The following is a 22,828-nucleotide window of genomic DNA, read 5'->3' on the forward strand; positions in this document are numbered from 1 at the left end:
GTCGATTGCTTGGGTCTCATTTGACCTTGGCAGCCCTGATGAGGTGAGATTTTCACAAACCACCACTGAAGAATTTTTCCAGTGATACAAGACAGATTTTTAAATCAGTGGGACTTCTTCCCCCCACTCCAGGACTGTAATTAACCTCAAAAATAAAACAAAAACTCCCTTTAGTAACTTAGTACATTTTATTTTCCATTGTGGTATAGACTTTTGCCCAGTGAATTTAGAGGAAGTCAGTGTTCCAGGAGGTGGTTCAGATCATTAAAGAATAGCGTGTTTTATTTTTTTCCTGTCTCGGTGAGAATTACTGGTGGCGCTTTTCACACGGCTTATGAGTGTCCTGGGTGGGCTGTACCCACACTGTTGTGAGGAGCAAGGCTGTAGAAAAGATGAGAAACATTTGAGAGTTGAATCAGAAAGAAATAGAAAGTGGTGGCTTCTTTTAAACACAATAAATTTTGTTTATTCCCACAAAAATGTTCCACTTATACGCACATCTAATCCTCCGGTTAATATTTTAAGGAGACAGATGTTAAGGTTCTGATGCTGCACATCAGTATCTATAGAACACCTCAGCGGTCGTGAGGCAGGTCTTTGAAACTGCGCTTTGAAGCTCTTAAGGCTAAGTGGGACTCTGGGGTTCTTTATACTTCCGTAACGTGTGAAGAATCAGATATAGGAAGCTGCCTTGATCACAGAACAGGAATGGAACAGACATGATGAATAGAGGAGGTGGGGTTGGACTTATTTCTCTTCTTTGCTCACTCCGTGTTCATCCTGGTCCTGCTCTGTCTGTTCGGCAAGTACGTGATAAGTGCCTGTCTCATCACATCTGGCCCCAGGGCCTGGTCCTTAATGGCTCTAAAGGTTTCCATTTCCAGTGACATCTTTGCAATGTTCTAGAGCTTGTGAATATCTAGATTAAAACCAGATAGAAACTTGCAGGTCATGTAAGTATGTTCAATAGCCGAAAAATGGAATGATTATCCTGACTTCCCACCTCATGTCTTTCTGAGCTTGGAAACACAACCTAGCCAAGTTCTGGCCAGAACCACATCCCAGCCAAAGGGCAGTGCAGATACTTGACTTCCTTCCTCCTGGAACTGCCCTGCCTTTGGGCCCTCAAGAGCCCATTTACTGAGCTTGGAAGGGATTCCAGTCTCCCAGTAGCTGGGTTTCCTCCACCTGGCCTTCCAAATTCCTCTGTTTTCACAATGTTTCCAGTAACCCTGAATCTTGGGTTCTTTTGAGGTCTTGGTTAAATAGTAGCTAGCTCCTCCTTTTTTTTTTTTTTTTTTTTTTGGTGCGAGGGTGTGGGTCATTAGATTGATTATCTGGTTGCAGGTAGACTTTCTAGATACCTAGAAAAGAAGAGTCAATGGACTCATCCTAGGGGAGGATAGACTTGGACTGTCACCCATCTGCAGGTCAGATGGTTCACCCAGTTGTAGCCTTTCTTAATGTGATCAGCACCTGAATACTGTTGTAAGAGAATGACATGAAAATGAAATCTGTTATCTACTCACACTCCCTTTTCACCTGAGAATATCCTGGTCCCATAGAGTTTGGAATCTTCGAAAGCACTATATATCATCAAAATGACCCTATCCTGGGACACCACACCTGGGGGGCTCAATCTGTTAAGCATCTGCCTTTGGCTCAGGTCATGATTTCAGGGTCCTGCAATCAAGCCCCATGTTGGGCTCCCTGCTCAGCGGGGAGTCTGCTTCTCCCTCTTCCCCTCTCCCCTGCTGTTCATGTACATTCTCTCTCTCTAATAAGTAAAATCTTTAAATTAAAAAAAAAAAAAGACCCTATCCTAAGACTTAATATAGCCATCAGGTGAACATGTGTCCTGAAGCAGATATTTATGAGAAGTGAAAACACTAGCTCAGTGTGATCCAGCATCTTGGGAAAGGTGTTCCTGAGCTGTAGCAAATATTAAAAGAAAAAGGAGTAGGTCTCAAATTTTACCCCGAGCAGCAAATTCCGTTCTACTCAGTGGACACGTGGCTCTCTGAAATGAAGGGAAACCCTTCCCTGACCTTGGAGACAGCAAGTTTGTAAGGCCAGAGATAATCAGACACACATTCAGTGGGGTGCCAGGGGCACCGTCCTTGCCTTCAGGGACCTTGCCATCTTCAGATAAGCCAGCGGAGCATTTTAGGCAGAGCAGCTCTGTTTTTAGAAAGTTCTCTCTGGCTGTGATGAGAAGACTGAAATGGGAAAGATCCCAGCAAGGCAGCTGCTGTAACGCTCCACCCGAGAGGGGAGTGAGAAGTGAATTGATTCTGAAGGTACTTAGCAGGACAAAGTTATTGGGGACATCAAGCCAAGATAATATGGGGGTGACTCAAGTCTCTGCAGTTGATTTCCATGTCTTTTCCAAAACACATCTGTTGCAGGCAGGTAGCTGCCTGCCACGTGCTTTCCCTTCTACGGATGTTACTCTCGGGCTGCATGCCCTTTGTTTCTGTCACCGGGAAAGGTGTTGATAAAGAATGAGCCAAGTATAGTTCTCACTTTCAACAACCCAGCGCTGCTTCACGCAGACTTAAATGCATACATCTGAAGGCTAAGTTAGTATCTACGGTTACCCTCATTTTGCATGCACACTCACCGATTTAGCTCAACTCCTTCTAGGAATAAAAACACCCTGACTCTTGACTGGGTAGCCGTCATCGAAGGGGACAGCCGGGCAGCATGACGTGTGTCACCGTGTCAGAGTGCACCCCAGTGGGACACATGAGGCACTGAGGGCCTACAACAGAGGGACAGTCACCTCTGTCACTGCCCCACACAGAGCTCTATCATGCAATGTGTATTCAGATTTATGTGTGATTCACTTATTTCGGAGTCCCAAAGTCCATCTCTACACGCTAGAGCTTGGACATTTCTTGTGATTTTGGTGGTATGTCTTTTTCCTTTCATTTGGTAATTGAGTGCAAACCTTGGGTCATTTAAGTGTGATAAAGATTGGGTCTGCATATCAAGGCTGTGAAGCATTAGCCCTCTTCTTTGGTGGTCAGGGAGCCAATAGGCTCACCTCCCAGATTCTGCATAAGGCTGTTAGGATCAGTGGGAGATGGAGTCATAACCAGCTGCTAAACACCGAAACCAATATAGCAAAGGTTGCCTGTGATGACATTCTGAGTCGGCAAGACAGGAAAAACTGGGTTCAGAACCGTCTGTTAGCAAGGAAGTAAGTGTCGCATTCTGGAAAAGTGCACCCTCAATCCTTTTTAGAAACAGAAAAGAACTTTAAAAATCACTTGTTCTGAGCACCTTAATTTAGAGGAAACTGAGGCTCCGAGAGGCAAAATGAGGTCATACAGTCACCTAACACAAAAACTGCTGGGACCACATCCGAGAACCCCAATTCCCAGTGCAGTCACCTTGCTACTACTGGCTGAAAAGGACAGATTTTAGTGGTATGGGGAGTTGATTCTTTGGTTAAGTAGCTTTTCCCCAAAATATTATAACAGCCACTATTTACGGAGAAATTACTTACGTAGAATATCGATTATCTGTTGCTGTGTAACAAACCGGTCCAAAAACGTGGTAGCTGAAAATGGCTTCTGTTGATTTAGTTTATGACTGTTTGGGTCAGCAGTCGGGGCCTGGGGGCGGCACGGGACTTGTCGGACTCCCTCATGCATTTGTCACAAGGCAGCCCTGCCCCCGCCACCTGGGCTGGTTCACTTATTCACCACCTACTGGCCCAGGACAGTACAAGGGAGCATGGTAGTCGTGCTCCTTGAAGCCCAGGCTGAAAGGGACCCGAGCTGCTTGCTTCTCCTCCAGTCTCCTCTAAAAGCCAGTGAGGAGGCCAGCCCAGACTCAGAAGGTGGAGAAGTAGACACCACCTTTGACAGGAGGAACAGGCAAAATCAGCTTAGAAAACAGGAAGGCTTTGGGGAGGGGTGGGGAATCATGATCATTTTTGCAATCTACCGCATTGGCCAAGCACTCGCATAACTTAACGTAAGTTACTTTTTCCAGCAACCCTTGAGGTGAAGGCAAAAATCCTATTTTACAGGTGAAGACACTGCGACCCAGACATGTCAGTCTGAGTTAGGCAGCAAACGCAGCTGGCCAGGAACGGAACCAGCTTTAGTTCTCAGATCTGACCCAAAGCCCATGTTTGTAACCAGCACACTGTTCTGCCTCTGCTGCAGGACACTACAGGGACAGGAAGGGATGGTGTTGTCATACAACTCAGGGTTCCATATGAACCCAATTTAACTTTAAAAATACTTTGACTTCATTTATGTGGTAAAAGAAAGAAAATCAGGGACGACTGTGCCCTCAAAGAACGTATGGTGTGTGTACATGGGCACCCAAGCTGTTTAAACAATGAGATTCAGAGTAAAGAGAAATAAGCCAGCTGGATCATCAGAAAAGCGTAGTAAGGGACAAGATAATGAGCTTAGGGGAGCCAAGGGAAAGACTAATTTGAAAAGAATTGTTATCTATTTATTACTGTCTCAAAGGATCTTCTATCACTTCTATAAGACAGGTATTAGTCTCATTATACAGAGAAATTCCCCGCCCGAGGCCCCACAGTGAAGAGCTGATGAAGACAGCATTCAAATCCATGTCCTCGTGTCTCCAGAAGCAACCCTCCACCATTTTTTCCTTAGAAAGCCAAGACCTTTGTACTCAAAAGTGGTGTCCATGGACCGGCAACATGGCGGTCCACCTGGGAGCTGGTTAGAAATGCAGTCTTGATGCTACCTCAGATCTGTGGAATCAGAATCAGCATCTTAACAACATCCCCAGATGATTCCTAAGTACAGTGGAGTCTGAAAACCAAAGCCTGAGAACTTGCATTCTGAGGAAGGGAAAAAAAAAAAAAAAAGGAAGTGAGATGGTTCTGGATTGCCAAGGTCTGAACTGCATTTCCACACTTTAAGGCTGGGATGTTACTTCTGCCTTCTTTAGCCCTGAAAAGGAAGATCCTTTCTGATGGAACGGTAGTTTTGATTTTCTGTTTGCTTTCAGGCAGCTTCTCCCACTCCTTTGAGTCGTAGCAGTTCTTCAGCTTTGGCTCAGAAGTTTGGCTAAGAAGTTTAAACAAAGTTCCAAATCTCTATCCCTTGTCCTTCCCTGTATATAGTGTAAGAATTGTTTTTGGCAGGCAGTGAGTTATAATGGAACAGCTCTCCCTATAGTTCTTCAGTTTATTAGATCTTCCCCGTGACATCTGTAGAGATAGGGTTATTGTGCCCCTTTCATAAGTTAAGGACAGTGAGAGGTCGGGATGTCACTCAGCTAAGACTTGAACTCCGGTCTACTGACGCCCAGCCGAGTCTTCTGACTAACCCACAAAGCACTCTGCAGGTTTTCTGTTTGGTTTTTGGAGGAAATTATCAAACTGATCGATTTTTGCTCTGGGGTTCCCTTCCTTCCTTCCTCATAGATACTGTGCCAAACTCAGATGCTCGAAAGTTTAAATTGGGGATTTTAAAGTAATTATTTCATGGAAACTTAAAAATGCCTCATAAAAACATTTTCGCTCTCATCTCTTTTCCTTATCGAGTTGAATCCCTGTGTTGATTCCAGTAGCAACAAATCACACTTTATATTTGAAAGGATGTAATTTTGCAACCTTTTCCTTTGATTCCTTCAGTGATAAAAAGATCTTTCTTTTCTCCAAGTAAAATTTTAAGCCTGTTTTCTTAAGCAACTAAGCTAAGGCTCCGAATATGTCTGTAGATTACAGAATCGTTACCTGGAAAGGAGCTTCAATGATCCAGACACCTGGTTTTAGGGATAAGACTACCAAAGCCTGGGGAGAGAAAGCTGTTCTTTCTAGGATACCCAGCAAGTCAGAGGCAAAACAAAGGCAGGACCCCTAGGCTCCACTCCCTCCCCCCACTCCCCAAGCCCTGTACTCTTTGACTGAAAGACTTCAAAGCAATTCTTTCCCCCGTTGTGTTTCCCAGCCTCTGCTGGGCACCCTGGGGAAGTTGGGAGAGCTCGAGTTTTAAGGTCAGGGTCACTATGACCCACCTGGGTTTGAATCCTGGTTTGCTGCCTGTCTAGCATGTCCCAGGATGCATTTACTGCTGCAGTCATCTCTAAAAAGAATCATAAAACAGAGTTAATGGGCTAGACAGTCAAGATTTAGTTTACAAAGTCCAATTTATCTGCATTCTCTTTTGAACTTGACGGGACAGGCTTTATGATCCTCACCGGGATTTGGTTTTGGTGAGGGAGGCCAAATGTCCTGGAAATGGACACAGTAACAGTTTCAGTGCAGCGCTGCAACCCAGTTAGGGGTCCAGCCTCAGAAGACCACTGACGGAGGCCTGACCCTCCTCCCTTAGGTTAGTTCAGCCTCCATTACTGATGGGCGGCTTTCTCTTGTCAAAGCGTTTCCTGTGCTGAAGTGCAGGGCTGAGATGTGGTTCCAGGGAGGTGAGCCTGAAAACAAAGGAAAGGGTAGAGCCGTCACAGCCCTCTGGTGTGGAGCAAGCTAGAAGGTTGTCTTCCAATAATACCCTGCCTGAATTCAAAGATTTAATGGAGCAAAAGGAATGTGACTTCCATGTAATCCAAAAAAAAAAAAAAAAAAAAAGCTCTGAGGTATCTTTAGAGAAAGTAAAATTACTGAAATTGCACCCTTGACGGGCAGTTACCCTGTAAGAGTTCATTAGACGAATAAAAAGCAGAACAAGCAAACAAGCAGGAAAAAAAAAAAAAAAAAAAAAACACTGAAGAATTTGCCACCCTAGCACTTTGTGGGGCCCCTAATGGCAGGTGTGACTGGGTGAGGCACACGTCCACGCATGCCTTAAGTCAGAAGCCATCAGAATCATCCCCTCAAACACAGATGACAGCGTCCTATGCATGTTTGGTCCCATTAAATGTCTTTACTCACTTCTGTTTGTAAGTGCTGACCGTCTAATTCATGTGAGCCTTTTAAAAAGACGCTGGGAGCAAGGTTGTATTTTCTTCTATCACTAAACCGTTTGGTCCGCTGCCCTTCCTGAGCGATCCTGGAGGAGTGAAGGCTGGGACCCACGCTCCCAGAAAGCCCCAAATGACGGCTGGACCGTCATCAGCCTTGAATCCCAGTTCTGCCATTTGATGTGGGACCTCAGGAATTTCACTTAATCTCCGGGCTTTCAGCGTCCTTATCCGTAAAACTGGGAAGCTACCCGAGTGTTTCTCTTCGCATGCGTCCGCCCTTTGTAGACGTGTAATAATAACTCCGAGTCTTAGCCTATGGCCTCCAGTTTTCTCAGATGTAAAATGTGAGGTTTGAACCAGAGCAGCATCATGGGGTATGGAAGGGAAGGAAAGGACGGGGCTGGGGCAGGCGATCAGGTGACCCTCACCACCCCCCCACACACACAGCTCACTCCAGCTTTACCATCGATAAAAACCACACGGAGTGTGCAACCACCCTGGAAAACAGCATGGAGGTTCCTCAAAATGTTGAAAATAGAACTGCCCTATGACCCAGCAATTGCACTACTGGGTATTTACCCTAAAGATACAAACATAGTGATCTGAAGGGGCACGTGCACCCAAATATTTATAGCAGCAATGTCCACAATAGCCAAACCATGGAAAGAACCTAGATGTCCATCAACAGATGAATGGATAAAGAAGATGTGGTATATATACACAATGGAATATTATGCAGCCATCGAAAGAAATGAAATCTTACCATTTGCAACGACATGGTTGGAACTAGAGGGTATCATGCTTAGTGAAATAAGTCAAGCGGAGAAAGACAACTATCATATGATCTCCCTGATATGAGGAAGTGGTGATGCAACATGGGGGGTTAAGGGGGTAGGAGAAGAATAAATGAAACAAGATGGGATCAGGAGGGAGACAAACCATAAGTGACCCTTAATCTCACAAAACAAACTGAGGGTTGCTGGGGGGAGGGGGGCTGGGAAAAGGGGGGTGAGGTTATGGACATTGGGGAGGGTGTGTGCTTTGGTGAGTGCTGTGAAGTGTGTAAACCTGGCGATTCACAGACCTGTACCCCTGGGGATAAAAATATATTATATGTTTATAAAAAAATTTAAAAAATTAAAAAAATAAAAAACACACACGGAGTGACAGCAGACTTCACATTTTAGATTCACAGGATTTGCCCTGGATTTCTAACCAGATATATAAACTTTCCTTATTATAAAGTCACCAGTGAAATCTCTGTCTAGGGTCTGTTTTAAATGCTCAGTCTACCTCAAGCATAGAGAGAAACCGGGAGGGGGGGCAGGGGGGATGGAGTCACAATTCCATGTTTGTATTAGTGGGAAATAGGGAGGGTGCCAAGGACTTCATTAGAGGAGACAAGTGTGGGGTTTTTTGAGAAACCAGAACTTCGTTGCATGCTGAAATGATCATTCTGTAAGTGCCGAGACTAAAGGAAACTATAAAATCAGGAGAAAAGAGGCATGAAGGGTGCCTGAGTGGCTCAGTGGATTAAGCCGCTGCCTTCGGCTCAGGTCATGATCTCAGGGTCCTGGGATTGAGCCCCGCATCGGGCTCTCTGCTCGGCGGGGAGCCTGCTTCCTCCTCTCTCTCTGCCTGCCTCTCTGCCTACTTGTGATCTCTCTCTGTCAAATAAATAAATAAATAAATAAATAAATAATCTTTAAAAAAGAAAAAAGAGAGGCATGAAGATGATGACTTTTTCCTGGTCCTCGTTTCCGCGAAGGATTTTCAGAATAACCAACTCAGCATTTATAGTATTTAAAAGAGACAGCCTTTGCCTCACCTTTGGTATTTTATAAATTCTGCATCCTTTACTTTGTGAGTTTGATTGGATTAGTTTAAGAACTTTATTGTAAAGTGTTTTCACTATAGCGGGCCTATTCTAGTTAGTGAACTTAGTGCCATAAAAAGCTTTTCTGCCCCCTCTACTAATGCTGTGTGGACTAAGATCTAAAGGTTCTATTGAGCAAATGTCTGCGGAGGCCAGGCCAGCAGGCAGGGATACAAAGGTGAACAGAACAGACCCGGACACAGTCTCATAGTTATCAGCGTGATCACCACAGACGTGTCCCTCTACCTTTCTGTGTGGACGGCGGGGAGCGAGGTCCTGGGCGCCGCCAGGGTATGGAATGGGAGCTGGGGCCTGGGCTGAGAGGGAGGAAGGGCTTCCCTGAGGAACCATGTCCATGTGAGACAAGAGGGTGAGATCACAGGAGGCCTGGAAGCCCCCACGGTGGGGGAGGGAACGGCGCAGTCACACGGCCAGAGGGGACAGTGTTCCTAGAAGTGTTCTGAGCACGAGGAGTACCAGGAGAGGTAGGCAGGAGGTGGAGGGCCTTGTTGGCCACGAGCTATATGTAATCTGACCTCTACCAATGTGATCCTTCCTATTCAATTAGGGGTTTTTGGTGGATGTCGAAACCTCCACTATCTAGTTGGGCAAGGGTAAAGGTCGTCTTCCTACCGCCTCCCACGTGGTCCACAAGCAAATCTCCAGCCTAGGGTGTAGATTAAAAACACACTCATACATCCCAGAGCCTATGCCAATGGATCGTAAAGCAAATTATAGACCGGACAGGCATTCTAAGTCAGTGGCCTTAAGAACAGTAAGAAGCTATTGAAGGTTTTTAATGTATAAGTCATAAGATTTGCTTCTCTGGAGGCAGAGCTGGGGAGAGAGAAGACCCGCAAAGGGGCTGTGGTTGTAGGACCTGTTGTTGGACCTCCACTTGAATAAAGTGGAGGTCTTTGGATGGAGAGAAGGACACAGCTGGCTTCCTGAGACACTGAGTGACAGCACCGGGACCTGGTGACAGACGGGAATGGGAAGAGAGGCAGGCAGTGTCCAGACTGAATTTTAGGACATGGGTATACAAGAAATTTTATAGTGTTAGAATCAGTGTTTATAATCAAAAAGAAAAAAAAAAAAGAGCAATTTCTATGTTGTCAATAGGTGTCGGCTAAAGAAAGTACAGCTCACAGACGCAGTGCAACACCCTGTACTAATAAACATAATGAGATGTATGTGATGACATGGTGGAATGATGCCCAGGATATAATTTTAAATTCGTAAGAATTTGTTGAAGAAACATATACTTGGCGTTCCATTTTAATACAGATAGTAATGATTATAATTAGCACTTAGCAATAGTAATGATTGTAAGTAGCACTTATAATTAAAATATCTGGAAGAAAAAAATTCCAAACAGTTAACAGTATTTATCTGTGAAGCAGAGATTACTAGGGATATTGGCAATCTGCATCTGACATTTCTGTACTCTGGGTTTTTTGCAACAGAGAAATCAGACCTTGTAGAAAATGAACAAACTACCCTAGTTCTATTATGAAAACTCTTGCTCATTCTACCCCAGAGTGATTACTCCCTCTTCTGAACACACAGGCCACATTCATTCCAGAGTGTGAGACCCAAAAAGGGCCTTAGCCATCCTTTGATTCACTATCTCCATTTCATCTCCGGGGCTGCTGAAGCCCAGAGAGGTTAATGGCTCGGCCAAAGTCACATGACCCTGAATTAATAACAGAGCCAAGACTGGAATCCAGGAATATGCTTACTCTCACTCTAAAACTCTTCCTACTACAACAAGCTAAGTCTTCTCTAGCACACACTGTATCTATGAATAACTTGGCTTTTATTGGACTGTCCAGTAAATAAATCTTTGTCTGTCACTGAATGATGTGCTCAGACTCTGTCCGTGTCTGGCGTTGTGCTCTCAGGACTCTGTAAAACTCTCATTAAAGCAACGGGTAGGGGCGCCTGGGTGGTTCACTGGGTTAAAGCCTCTGCCTTCAGCTCAGGTCATGATCTCAGGGTCCTGGGATAGAGCCCCACATTGGGCTCTCTGCTCAGCAGGGAGCCTGCTCCCCCCCACCCCCGCCCCCGCCTGCCTCTCTGCCTACTTGAGATCTGTCTGTCAAATAAATAAATAAAATATTTAAATAAATAAATAAATAAATGAAGCAACGGGTAGACTGTAGACTTCAGATCCAAGAGGCAGGACTAAAATTTGAGGAGGACAAATACACCCACAATCCCCCTACCTCCACTCCCTCCCCCATTCTCTCTCTCACGCACACACAGAGTAGAGACAAGTTGGTGCACTGAGCCACATGGCCTCCTTGGTTATACTGGGAAAATAGACTTTGGATTTGGGGAGGTTCAGCAAATACCCTTATCCCCTGCCATAAGACCCCCATATTTTGGACCTTCCAAAGGCAAAGGCATCCCTATTCAAGGATTCCTTTAATTAGTTGACCATTTCAGTGACTTCCCATAGCTGTCTTCTGAGCTCTCCCTCACCTGGAAAGTGGGTTTTAGGGACTCTGACCTTACAGAAACTCAGCTGATCCTGGCCTGACTGTGGGTTCAGAGCAGTGGTTCAGATTGTCCACGGTGCATGGTAGTGGCCCAGTGAACTAGATGATTCTGGGTCAGGATTCATTGACTGAAGCAGGGGATAGGGAACAACTTTGTCCTTAGACCAGGAGTTAGCTAGGGACAACTGGGGAGCTGCATTAAGCAGCCAGTGGAGGACTGTGTTTGGCTTTTCCACCTTTGGTGCCTGATTCTTTGCTCCTTCTCCCCTGAAGCGAATCAGAATTCTTTTGTCTATAATGAACTACACCCCGCATCTGGTGTTCATCACCTAAATGGCCCGCTGTCTCTCGGAAACTATGCTGCTCCCATTAAAAAAATTTGGTAAGCTTGTTTCCAGTGTTTTATTAATTTATTTCAACTCAGCATTTTCCATATCTTAAACATTTCCACTTTTTAATTACCATCTGTTTGATTATTTTTTAGACTCTATGTACTCGCCCCACCATCCCCCGACACGCTATGCGTGCACACACACACACACTTATATAAAACTTAGTTTTAAGTTCTTCCAAATCAGTTGTTTTTCCTCCTGTTGCAAATCCAGAAAAGGATGCTGTATCTTTAAGTTTGGAGATATTTTATAATTGTCTTTGAAGTTTCAGTTTTCATTTGTTTGCTTTGGGTGGGACGTGGAAAAATATTTGCGTACTGTACGGTACTAGCCTTCAGAATGCACATGTTCATGCATTTCCTTCTCTGAGAAAGGTGGCAGAGAACCCACTGGTGATGCTTTCCCTTTTTAAGTGTTTGCAAGTCTGTGAATTTCTGTACTAAAAATTGGTAAGTTCATTAAGTATCAAGGTTGGGCCTTAGAAGAGGTTTCTGAGACATTTCAAAAGTGTGAAACTTCAGAAATGAAACATTGGGTTTTCTAGAAAGTTCTATATTATCTCCAAAGCTACCTTAGTTATATGATCAGTATTTTCACTATAGTTATTAATAACAAGGCAATGATGAGCTCTAATAATTTATTCAGAATAACATTTTTAGAAATTTTTATTTATTTTTAAATAAGTTTTTTTTTAATGTTTAGGTAAGATCTTTAAATTATTTTGAGTTTGTTTTCTTAAAACAAGTTTGTTTGTTTGTTTTCTTAAGGGAATTAAAATTCCAATAGTGCAAAAATTCTTAGTGACTCATCAAATATGCATCAAGCATTTCCCAGATGCCAGACCGACAGAGAAAGTGGAGGTCAGCCTGCCTGAGAACCCCACCACTGTGCATTTTTCACAGATATTAACTTTAACAGGCAAAGTTCTTGAATCCCATGCTCCCACACCATACACTTGGAACATAAATCTGTTCATTTTTTTTTTTTTTTAAAGTAGGCTCCATGCCCAGCGCAGAGCCCAGTACAGGGCTTGAACTCATGACTCTGAGATCAAGACCTGAGCTGAGTTCCAGCATTGGATGCTTAACCTACTAAGCCACCCAGGCGTCCCTCATTTGTCACATTTATTGAGCACTAACTGCATGCTAGGCATTGAGCTATGTGCTGACCAGGATACAGAGGAGAACAAATAGAGTCCCTATCCTCATGTAGCTTGTAATATCTACTGAGAAAGAAGAACATGACACAGTCACATAAATAAAACTAGAATTTCAGCCTGTGGTGCAACAAAGGAAGATAAAAGGGGTGTTTAAGAGTCTTTGTGGGATCTGATTTAGACAGGCGGGGAGAGAGGTCAGGGAAGGCTTTTCAGCGAAAGTGACAGGCTGAAACAGGAAGAAAGAGGACAGCTTAGCCGGGGAGAGAGGTGGAGAAGAAAATTGGTTACATACATACATACATATATATATATATATATATATATATATATGTTTATTTTTTTTTTAAAGCAGGGAGCATGATTCTAGAAGCCAAGAAACCCAGTTTCTAGTTTAAGAGATCCTAGCAACTACCCTTGAGCACATCTTAACGTCTGGTTGCATTTTCCTGAACCCAGAGACTAACATTGAACAGAAACCTCTAGGATTTCTCCTCTGATCTCTGATGAGTATGGACTGCTCCCTTACCTGAAGCTCTGTTTGGCTCCAGTTGGGCCATTTCTGGAGCCGTCCCCATCCCGGCCCAGAACCAGTCTGTCCCCAGAAACTGTGTGTGGCGCGCCTGGCTGGCTGGCTGGCTGACCACGCGGCCAGACCCGGGCGGCCCCCTGCAGCTGCCTGGCTCCCTGCCCCGCCCCCACCACACCCTATCTACCTTGCTATCAATTCTTTCCTCATTCCCTCCGTGCTCAGAGGATAAAGTGTTCCTTTTCCTGTTCAAGGTCAACCTGTTCACAGGGACTCCTTCGCTTTTAGCCTCGGTCCTCTGGGGCATTGCTTCACCAAGCAGTCATGCTGTTTCCGTCCCAAATCTGATTCACGTTCTTAGCATACCCTTCTTTCCTCCAAAAAAGGAGTCCATGCTCTCCTCGGTGAGTACACTGAAACCTTTTTCTTTTTTTTTAATTAAAATAAACACAGAATAAACATCTCTTCCTTGGAGCCTCATTATCTCCCTTTTGGCTACTTGCACCACCGCCGCACCCCACCCCCCCTCCCCAGTTTCCCTTATTAAAATATTAAGTGGAATTTTAAAGAATTCTCGACTCATTGCTCCCTTTAAATGCAGTTCCCAGTTTCTCACTTCTTAGTTCACTCTTTATTTATGGTTATTTTTTTTTCTACCCACGCTGTGACGTGAAAAGTTCACTGATAAAATTTAAATCTGAAATTTCAATTTGTGACCATTTAGACGAACAGTCATGGGGCACCTGGGTGGCTCAGTCCATTAAGGGTCTGCCTTTGGTTCAGGTCATGATGATCTTGGGGTCCTGTGATGGAGCCCCGCGTTGGCTCCACGCTCAGCAAGGAGTCTGCTTCTTCCTCTGCTCATATTCTCCCTCTCTCTCTCTCAAATAAATAAATAAGATCTTTAAAAAAAAAAAAGAGAGAGAGAGAGACTAACAGTCATATTTCATCCCCGTGCTTTATAGACTGTTCTGTGGCATTTTAAACTTCTGACATTGATGCTGCCTTCCTTTTTTGAAATTCTCTCCTTCCTTGGACTTCTGTTACACGATGATACTTCTCATTCCTGGTTTTCCATCTACTTCCATGACCAGTCCGTGTTTGCCTGCCATCTGCTCGCAGGTTTAGAGTCCTGACTGTGTCAGCAGGGAAGGGTTGTGTGGAGAACTCAGAGCGCTATGGGATGGTGATGAGAATCATCGATTCCGCTCAGTGGCAGGTTGTGCGGGAGGTGGATGGATCAGAGGACCTGAGAATTAGCTGACTCGTCATTTGATTCTTGCCGACAGAGGTGAGACCTTTTTAAGGTATGGGTTCCATGTTAAAACAAATTATGTCTTTGTGAGATGGTGTTTTAGCCCTGGGAAGGTTTAGAACTAAGCATAGATATGATGAACTAAATAAAACCCAAAGTATTTAAAATTTTAGAGAAGTTTGTGAAAGAGCCCATATTCACTATTTTGAATATGTACCGTATTCACAGTGTGTAGGGTAATTTGTTATTTAACATGTTAAAAGTCTTATGATTCCACTTTAAAAATGTGTCATTAGCTGATTGATTTAGACTTCGGTTCCTCTAAGCTGAAACTTTTCAGATAGTTCCCCCCCAGATTAATTAATTAATTTTAAAAGATTTTATTTATTTATCTGACAGAGATCGCAAGTAGGCAGAGAGGCAGGCAGAGAGTGGGGGAAGCAGGCTCCCTGCAGAGCAAAGAGCCCAACACGGGGCTCGATCCCAGGACCCTGGGATCATGACCTGAGCCGAAGGCAGAGGCTTTAACCCACTGAGCCACCCAGGCGCCCCTAAGATTAATTTTTATTTAGAGAGAATGTGAGCAGGGGGAGAGGCAGAGGGAGAGGGAAAGAATCTCGAGCAGACTCCCCACTGTGTGCGGAGACTGGTGTGGGGCTCAGTCTCATGACCTGACCAAAATCGAGAGTTGGGCACTTAACCAGCTAAGCCACCCAGGTGCTTCAGTTTTGCTTTGTTTTATACTGGATCGAAATGTTTATGACAGCTAAAGATTCACCTTATTTATGAGTTTATTAATTTTATAAAATGACTGAAGTATTACAGAAGAGTTTGTTTATTGGTCACTGAGACACTTTTTAATTTTTTATTTTTTTTTTAAAGATTTTACTTATTTTTTTGACAGATAGAGATCACAAGTAGGCAGAGAGGCAAGCAGAGAGAGAGGAGGAAGCAGGCTGCCTGCTGAGCAGAGAGCCCTATACGGGGTTTGATCCCAGGACCCTTGGATCATGACCCAAGCCGAAGGCAGAGGCTTTAACCCACTGAGCCACCCAGGCACCCCTGAGACACTTTTTTTAAAAAATCAAATATATTACATCTTTAAATAAAATGTTTAACTGTCCTTTCCTTTAATTAACCAAGTTAGAAAACCACTCTCAGAAGGATTGGCAGAGTTTAGAGAATCGCCCGTAGGCTATAAGATTTGCAGTTATCTCCACTCAAGAGAAAGCTACATTTTTAATGTTATTCTAATAAATACCAAGCAAAAAACCCCCAGATAGCCGCCCCTCATGTTATCTGGGGCTCTGGGAGATAGCCCCGCATTTCGCTGGCCACTTCCTTATTCCCCAGTATCGGTGTGCCCGTTGGCTCCTCCCTCACTCACAGTGCTTTGGGGGGGGGGGGGTGAGTTCATCTCAGGGTGTGTACCACCACTCATGGCTCGGATGCTGCGACCTCAGTGCCCTATCTCCAGCCCCACACTCTGCACACAGCTACAGATCCCTTGAGGACAACTGCCTACTAGATCCCCAGACCCCTTTAAACTTAACCCATCTGAAACTGCAATCACCAATCCATCCTCGCCAACCCCGCTGATGTGCTCTCCCTCCTATTACCCTCAGTGGATGACGTCACCTAGTTTTCCTTCCCAGTGAGCTCAGGGACTCTGGGTCAAGGCACACTACCTGACAAGAGCAGGCATTCAGACAGAAAGGCCAGATAAGATACAGGTGACACGATAATTGTCTTACAATGAACGGGAAGGGCGAGGCCCCATATCGTGCTGATAGTAGTTCAGATCTCCTGGTCAGGCCTGTGGGAATAGCTAACATTTACAGAGCACAGCCTACATGCCAGGCACCCCAAATGCTGTATATATGTCATCTAACTTAAAGGGGTGGCTCAGAGAGGTTAAGCAAGTTGTTCAAGGTGACAGAGCTGGGACTAGGTCAAATTCTGTGTGCCTGACCCACAGAGCCCAGCCTCTTGGCCCACAGACTCCTTCCTCTGTGTCAGGCCCCTCCCCTCCCAGCAGGTGCTTCCACACCAGGTAAGATGGCCCTGACACACCAGTATACCGTGCCTTTACTGGTGTGCCTGTGAAGGCCAAATGACGCTTAGAAATTCAGACGTTCACTTATAATCATCTTTCATTTCCCTATAAAAAACTCACTTTACCATTTTAGATCAAAATGCCAAAGCTTAATGATTTCAAAGATCAATACGGTCACTTCCTGAAGATACAGCAAATACAGAGAGAGATACAGCAAATACAGAAGATACAGAACGTGTTCTCCCCGCTTTCCTGTTCAACCTTCTGTGCATTTAGGAAAAATCCTGCTTGATCTTTCCATCCACTGCCTGACCAAGAAAGATGCATTTCCCTCAATGTGGACACCAAACGTTGGGCTGAGAGGAAATGCAGCTGCAAGAGCACGTTTTAAGAAATAAAAATTGAGGAATCATCCTTCCAATACTTCCCCCTTCCTTCCTTTCTGCAGCCATAGAAACAAGGCTCTTTTTTCCTCCCCGCCCTAACACGAAATTCCTAAGAGGGGTAAAACTGGAACTGCTGTCTCCACCCCACCCCCTCACCCCTTGGGAGAGTAAAGCCTCCAAATTCAGGTTGCCAAGATTGAGACAGTGAAGATCCTTTGCTCAAAATACACATATCCCCAAAATTATGAGCATTGGAGTCTGCAGTGCTCATTCCTGAATTCACTCAGTTTCCCCCCCCACCCCAAACTAGCCTGCTCCTCTTGTTAAGATTCTTGAAGTTGGGGAACTTTCATCTAGTTCTCTTCAGGAAACTGTGTATGAAAATATGCCACCTTTAGCAGTGTTTACAAAGTAGTTACTTAGAAGACCAGTTCCCTTCTATTTGAGTCACATAGGCAAACTTGAAAACTGAAAGGAGTCTAGATAAAGATATAATCACATGCACAGTGCCACAGAATAGGTTTCTAGAGAAGGGATTTTAGTGAGCAGGAACTCTCCTCTAATAATGTTAAACTAGAGCCTGAGGAACTTTAATTTCTAGAAGTGCTCCTGACGGTGGCCAAAACTCAAAATAATTTTAATTGTAGCAAAATAACTTTTCCTCAACTATGAAAAGTAAAAGAAAGGAACTGTTTTAGGTGAGGTGGAAAAGAACCACAACCCCAAAATAAGGTAGCCTGCTGCGTTCAGATAATCAGTAATTCAGGAGAAACTGGCCTCATTCTCTCAAGTGCACAGACTAAAAGGTGAACCCCTTTAGCACCTATTTTGATGCTAGTTAGGACCATAACCCTAGGACGATTAATGTCCTCATTCTCCAGACAGGGTGATGAAGACACTAGGTTATCCAGACTGATGTGAGACTCCTTAATCCCAGGTCTTCTTTAAATATCTCTGAGGCCACAGAAATCTGTTCCTTAATCTCTCAACAGATAACATGTTGCCCGTTTCTAGAATACAAAAGCCATGACCCTTTAGCATCTTACTCTTCATTACTAGATGCTGGAAATTCGTGAAGTTCACTTCATTATCCCATTTGATCTTCATATGTTTATCTACACACCAAGTAGCCCTCACGGCAGGATAACAGGGTGTGAAAAGCAGAAGCATTTAGACACACCCAGGGTCAAGTCCCAGCTTTTGAACTTCTCAGCACCCCGGATCTTCCTTCTTTTTGTAAAATAGGGGGAAATAATTGGGCCAACACTTATGGTATTACTGTTGGCATAAAAGGTGAGAATCAAATCAGAGCATACACATGAAGAAATTGTGTTTGTTAATTTGTATGACTTCTTTTTCTTTTCTTTTTTTTTTTTAAGATTTTATTTATTTATTTGGCAGAGAGAGATCACAGGTAGGCAGAAAGGCAGGCATGGGGAGGAGGGAAGCAGGGTCCCTGCTGAGCAGAGAGCCCAATTTGGAGCTTGATCCCAGGACCCTGAGATCATGACAGAGGCCCATCCCACTGAGTCACCCAGGTGCCCAATATGTATGACTTCTGTGATCAGAAAACAATCTTAAAAACATATGTTAATAATAATGAAGTGTACCACTATATAGTAGCCACTTATGAGAATGGCGACATCAAAAAGATGTGCATGACAAGTGTTTGCAAAGATGTAGAGAAATTGGAACCTTCCTACACTTCTGATGGGAGTATGAAATTATGTATACACTTTGGAAAACATTTTGCCAGTTCCTTAAAGGGCTAAATATCGGGATGCCTTGATGTCTCAGTCAGTTGAGCATCTGACTCTTGGTTTTGGCCCAGGTCATGATCTCAGGGTCGTGAGTTTGAGTCCCACTGGATTCTTTCTCTCCTTCTCCCTCTGCCCCTCTCCACCAGATTGTGTGTGTACACACTCTCTCTCTAAATTTTTTTTTTTTTTAAGATTTCATCCATTTATCTGACAGAGATCACAAGTAGGCAGAGAGGCAGGCAGAGAGAGAGGAGGAAGCAGGCTCCCTGCTGAGCAGAGAGCCCGATGCGGGACTCAATCCCAGGACCCTGGGATCATGACCTGAGCCGAAGGCAGAGGCTTTAACTCACTGAGCCACCCAGGCGCCCCTAAAAAAATTTTTTTTGAATAAAAAATAAATAGGGTGCCTGAGTGGCTCAACTGGTTAAGCATCTGCCTTCTGCTCAGGTCATGATCCCAGGGTGCTGGGATCGAGCCCCACAGCAGGTTCCCTGCTCAGCGGGGAGCCTGCTTCTCCTTCTCCCTCTACCTGCTGTTTCCCCTGCTTGTGTGCTCGCTCTCTCTGTGTCAAATTAATAAATAAAATATTTAGTGAATAACTAAATAAGTACATTTTCAAAAAAAAGTTAGACATGGAATTAACTGTATTACTCAAACATCCCATTCCTAAACATATGCCCAAGAAAAATGAAAACATGTGTCCACACAAAAACTTGAACATGAATGCTCATAGCAGCATTATTCATAATAGCCCTAAAGTAGAAACAGCCTAAACGTCCGTTGACTGATGCATGGACAAATAAAACGGGATACAGCCATCCAGCAGAACATGGGAATGAAGAACTGATAGGTACTCCAGGTGGATGAGCCTGGAAAATACCATGCGGAAGTGAAAGAAGCCAGACAGAAAGGCCACATTGTACAACTCCATCTGTGTGAAAGGTCAGGAATAAACAAACACAGAGACTGAAAGTGGACTGGTGATTGCCTAGGGCTGTGGAAAATGGGGTATTGGCAGCTCATGTCCAAAGGGGAAGAATTTCTTTGGGGGCTGATGACAGTGTTCTGAAATTGATGGTGGCCTTGGTCACACAAGTCTTTGAGTACACAAAGCACGGTGAAGTGTACACATTAAGTAGGTGAAGGGTAAGGTATGTGAATTACATCTCAATCTGTTAAAATGTAATAAGGTGACAGAGTTCTAAGTAATTTCAGTAACCTTGGAGGCTTCGAAGTTTTTGGAGTGGCGGTCAGTAGGCATCTGTTAATTACCCCGTCAGAGATGGGTCCACCAGTCCATGGGTTTTGACTTGCCGGTAGCTTTTGAAAATCTTCTTTGCTTGCAGCAGCAGTCCAAACGTGAGAAGCTTCAACCCTGGTCTTTGGTTTTTTGTTTTTTAGGTTTTTTTTTTTAAATTTTTGTTTGTTTTTAAAGATTTATTGAGCGAGAGAGAGAGTGGGGGGGAGAGAAAATCTCAAGCCGACTCCACACTAAGCATGGAGCACAACGCAGAGCTCAGTCTTACGACCTAGAGATCATGACCTGAGCCAAAACCAAGAGTCAGACATTCAACGGGCTGAGCCATCCAGCTGCCCCTCTGGTCTCTGTTTAATAAATAGTTTTATTGTTTAATCTCCTGATTGTAAAATTAATACATACAATTTGGGGGGGAAACTCAGAAAATAATGAGTTGTAAGCAAAAGTTAAAGGAAACAAATAACCTTGTGACTCTGAGAGCAGTATTCCTTCCTGACTCCTTTCCAGGTTGGAAAATCTGGTCTTGAACTTGGGTTTTCGAGTTGCACGTTCTCACCCCACGTCCATATGCAAACTGCCTTTTGACAGAACCTTCTTGAAAATGATCACTTGAACCTGAAGACCTCTTCCTTCTGAAGGTGAATTTCCAGTCCTGTACATTACACAGTGCCCAGATGCAGTGAGCATCTGTAGTAATTTAAAAACACTTTGCTGACTTTGCACAGCCATTAGAGAGCTCCCCTATTTCACACTTTACACAATATTTTTCTTCCTGTCTTATTAACCTGTGTCCCAGGTTGTGATCTCCTTCAAGATTTACCTGATTCTGATTTCTCGAAGCCCTAGAAGCAGACCTCTAGAAATAATGGGCTCTAAGGAAATGCTGCCCAGATCTGCAGGCCTCTGAGATGCTGAGAGTCACACTGTCCACAAAACAGGCTCTTAGTGTAGGGCTGACCTAATGCGACAGGTGAATATAGTAGCCCATTCTTTGTGAGGGGGGAAAAAAAGTGTTATTTGGCTTAAGTCCACCAAACTAAGGTTAGCCCTGTAAGGAAACAGATAACTTTCCCAAGCTTTGAATTGTCCTTTCAGTCAACACCTAAAATAATTGTAAATATTGTTCAGATAAGGAATCGGTCCTCTTATACTTCTGTTTCTTCACACAAGAAATACTTATTTGTAATTTGCCTTATAAAATACTATCCCAAGTTGGTCCTTTAGTACCAGGAAATGAACTGATGGTAAGGTATGCTACTTTCTGTAGGGAACCCATTTCCGTGAAGAAACTTAACTGGAAACAATCTTCTCGTAACTCCGTCAGCACTTTCTGCATTTCGCTCCGTCAAGGCTCGGCCGTTATTTTTATTGTTGCTTATTCTTTCATGTGAGAGTGGTTTATTTTCTCATATGGTGGTAAATTTTTTCTTAAAGTATGTCCCATAAATGTCTTTTTATCTCCCACAGCATGTTAATGGGAGGTCAAGCCCTAAATATTTCTTGATCAATTATTTGCCAGGAGGCATGGCTGGCGTTCCCGCGCTGGTGAGCAAATTTCTTGGTCCTTCCTGTCTTTCTAAAGGAGCGATCAGAATCACCCTGTCTATGGGAAAGCAGGAAGGAGCAGCTTTTTTTTTTTTTTTTTTAGTTTTTTTAAAGATTTTACTTATTTATTTGACAAACAGAGATCACAAGTAGGCAGAGAGGCAGGCAGAGAGAGAGGAGGAGGCAGACTCCCTGCTGGGCAGAGAGCACGATTTGGGGCTCGATCCCAGGATCCTGGGATCACGACCTGAGCCAAAGGTACAGGCTTAACCCACTAAGCCACCCAGGCACCCCTCATTGTCCCCGTCTTTCACAGTTTCTACAGATGGAAACACTTCAGACATTTAAAAACAAAAAGCTACCACCCAGGGATGCGGTCTTCACCTTTGGGGCACCTGGATGGTTCAGTGGGTTAAGCCTCTGCCTTTGGCTCAAGTCATGATCTCAGGGTCCTGGGATCGAGCCCCGCATCTGGCTCTCTGCTCAGCAGGGAACCTGCTTCCCCCCCCCCCCACCTGCCTCTCTGCCTATTTGTGATCTCTCTCTCTGTCAAATAAATAAATAAAAATCTCTAAAAATTTGTTTTATAAATAAATAATAAAAACAAAAAGCCACACTCCCATAGGCATCTGCCCATTTTCCATATTGTGAGGCTTCCTCGTTGGCTGTGCCTGTGGGATGTGAGAAACGTCATCACTGAGGTCTGGTAAACCAAAGGACCTTTTGGCCTGTTTTCTTTTCCACCAGGAGTAGTTATAACTTGCTCCTCCTGTTGGACTCTGGGTCCCACTTCAAAGGCTGGTTAGGCTGAGGTGTGCGTCTGGTCCCTCTCCGGCACCAGCATCACTGGGATGGATAGTTCTGTTCATAGCTGATCTACATCAGTTGGGAAGCGTCTGTGTAAGACCTTGCCCATTTTTTAAATTGAGTTCTTCATCTTATTGAATGCAGGAGTTCTGGATACAAATGTTTGGTTTAATTAGATGATATGTGCATGTTCTAAATACAAATCTTCTGTTATTAAAAAAAAAAAAAAAGTTACACACCCGTATGTATCTCCAGAACTTATCCAGTATCCTATTCTCTGTATATTCAAGTTCTCAAATGGGGTGTTTATTTCAAAGAACGCTAAATGCAAATAAATGCATATTTCTTTTTTCTTTTTTTAAGATTCTATTTAGAGAGAGAGA

At 44.0% G+C, this 22,828-nt stretch overlaps 1 protein-coding gene across 1 annotated transcript in view; it reads left to right on the forward strand.

Annotated features, from left to right (window-relative positions):
* Positions 1-22,828, forward strand: part of C2H4orf19 (chromosome 2 C4orf19 homolog) — an 89,283-nt gene that overhangs the window by 830 nt on the left and 65,625 nt on the right. The gene's annotated exons all lie outside the window — the stretch shown is intronic.

The sequence above is a fragment of the Mustela erminea genome, chromosome 2 (genome assembly GCF_009829155.1).
Source record: "Mustela erminea isolate mMusErm1 chromosome 2, mMusErm1.Pri, whole genome shotgun sequence".
Taxonomy (NCBI): Eukaryota; Metazoa; Chordata; class Mammalia; order Carnivora; family Mustelidae; genus Mustela; species Mustela erminea.